Here is a 2,804-nt window from a genome sequence, read left to right as displayed (position 1 = left end):
TTTGAGATGCAACTCCATCTGTGACCTTTTGTACTTCCTAATAATATGATCAGTTTTTTTTTTATTTCTTAATAAGAAAATTAATTAAAGACAATTTTCTATGGAAAAATGTGGAAAATACCATTGCATTCCAAAAAAAAAAACTCCTATTTTTTTATGTTATCAATGTCATCATCCTTCCCCTGCTGCATTTTCCATAGGAATAGATTGATAAACAAGTGTGGTCTTTCACTGAGTTTTTATGTAAATAGATATTAAGGCAAGCCCAAAGATTTCCACTAATACTCCAACCTGATTGTCAATGCACCGAGATCAAGTTGTCATATTTTTACTTGCTTAAAGTCAAAGTTTGTCTTTGTTTAAAAAATAATACATGCACGTGTTTTTGCAAGAATATATTTATTTATATCTAAGAAGCCTGCAGAGCGTTGCACCTGTGATCAGTGGATAGTGGGTGCAATCTCAGGCTCCTGCAGACATTTGCTACAGCTCTCTTCCCATACTTCAGCATGCTCTTAATCCATTGAGGACTACAAGTCTGTCTGCTGTAGTAGTTTATTCATTTACAGATGGAGGCCTGCACAACTGTGTCAATGTAACCGCTTCACGACCAGCTGGCTCCCTTTTTTCAGCCGTCGTAGCTATACGTTGGCTTGTGGGGTCGGGATAGCAGGCGTGTGCATGCAAGCTGCAGAGCATGGGTGCCGATGCTCATGGCCAATGCCGGCCACGAGTGATCGTGAGCAGGAGACACAGAACAGGGACGAGTATGTGTAAACACACACTTCCCTGTTCTATTCTGACAGGATCTTCTGTTCCTATTAGCTAGGAACCACGATCCATCACTTCCTCTAGTTCAGGGGTAGGGAACCTTGGCTCTCCAGCTGTTTTGAAACTACAATTCCCATGAGACATTGCAAGACCCTAATAATCACAGGCATGACTCCTAGAGGCAGAGGCATTATGGGATTTGTAGTTTCAAAACAGCTGGGAGCCGAGGTTCCTTACCCCTTTTTTCGATTGAAAAAGCCCATGGCGTGCAAAACACACCCAAAAAACTTCCACCCGGTGCATAAAAAAAGTGCACACACATAAAGAGTGAAACACTAAAAAGTGCAGACGGGTGTCTGATGTCCTCCACAAGGAAGGACCATACCCTGATCCCCCGGGGCGTTAGGCTCCAGACAGGGACTGAGGTACCAGACTCATCAGTGGTCTTCCAGCCGAAGCCGGAAGACCTCCTTTCCCCGGGAGGACTGCGGAAACAGAACCTCCTAGGTACTTGGTACTATGGTGCTTCCCCGAAGGTAGGCCCCCCAATGGAGGTTGGACCAAGCCAGAAGGCCTATGTCCGCCCTCCCAAAAACTTTCAGGATAGGTCCGAGGACCGACACCCTACTCATCACACGTGCAGTGACAAACACACACAAATAAAATAAATAAAAAGTGAGGAAGGGATAGTGGAGAGGAGAGTGAAAAAGGTGGCCATTGTGCAATACAATGACCAGGCCCTCCGGCCAGGAATCAAAAAATTCCTCTGGTCCTAGCCAAAAGGCCGGGCCCTAGAGGCAGGTGTGAAAAAGCGTGTTAATGGTGACGTGACCTAGGTGCGAGATATCAAAGTGCGTAGCACAGTGAGTATAAGGCACCCCTGGACTGCCACTCCAGGGGCACATCACCATGGGCTTTCCAACAGAAGCATCCCCGACCTCCCAGGCCACGACAGCCCACACCCCAGCCAGAAAGGCATGGAGATCCAGGAGCTTGGTGAGACCCTTTGCCATCAGGTCACACCCTCACTCCCATCACTCCTACCTAATTACATTCGGAAGGTACAGGCCGCCCCCCTGCTGGAACAGGAGAACAAACGTTCCCTCCCGAAAAACTGACTGGAGCTAAAGCTGCCACAATCCAAGCCAGAAGGCCAGGGTCCCCTCCCCTGGCGCCGACCAGTGGTTCTCCATCCCCATCAGAAGGCTTCCCTTTCGGCTACGAACCGTTCCGGGTCACCTTTACACCAACAGGCTTTGCATAGCAACCGCTGCCCCTACTCCACCTTGCCGTAGAACAAGGACGGAAGCAAGCGCCACCTATTGGTAACTGATAAGAACAGATACTACACTTGATCTTAGCCAAAAGGCCGAGAAGCCTGTTCCTTACCCCTGCTCTAGTCAGTCCCCTCCCCTTCAGTTAGAATCACCTCCCAGGTAACACAGTTAACTCCTAGATCGCCCCCTAGTGTTAACCCCTTCACTGCTAGTGACATTTGTATAGTAATTAGTGCATACTTATAGCATTGATCACTGTATTAATGCCAATGGTCCCAAAAAAATGTGTCCAAATTGTCCATTATAATGTCGCAGTCACGATAAAAATCACAGATCGCCGCCATTACTAGTAAAAAAAATAATAATAAAAATGCTCTAAATCCATCCCCTATTTTGTAGATGGTATAACTTTTGTGCAAACCAATCAATATAAGCTTATTGCGATTTTTTTTTTTTTAGCAAAAATATGTAGAAGAATACATATCAGCCTAAATTGAGAAAAAATAGGGATATTTATTATAGCAAAAAGTACAAAATATTGTGTTTTTTTTCTAAATTGACACTCTTTTTTTGTTTATAGCGCAAAAAATAAAAACTGCAGAGGTGATCAAATACCACCAAAAGAAAGCTCTATTTGTGGGGAAAAAAAGACGTCAATTTTGTTTGGGTGCAACGTCACACGACCGCGCAATTGTCAGTTAAAGCAACACAGTGCCGAATCACAAAAAAGTGCTCTGGTCAGGAAGGGGGTAAATT

At 45.0% G+C, this 2,804-nt stretch overlaps 1 pseudogene; it reads right to left on the bottom strand.

Moving 5' to 3' along the window:
* Window positions 1-2,057: 2,057 nt before the first annotated feature.
* On the bottom strand, window positions 2,058-2,152 carry LOC143964631 (U2 spliceosomal RNA; annotated as a pseudogene).
* Window positions 2,153-2,804: the final 652 nt, after the last annotated feature.

The sequence above is a fragment of the Lithobates pipiens genome, unplaced genomic scaffold (genome assembly GCF_037356315.1).
Source record: "Lithobates pipiens isolate NorthernLeopardFrog02 unplaced genomic scaffold, aLitPip1_a1.2 Scaffold_8, whole genome shotgun sequence".
Taxonomy (NCBI): Eukaryota; Metazoa; Chordata; class Amphibia; order Anura; family Ranidae; genus Lithobates; species Lithobates pipiens.
The sequence above is the reverse complement of the archived record's forward strand: the minus strand, read 5'-3'. Positions and strand labels throughout refer to the sequence as shown.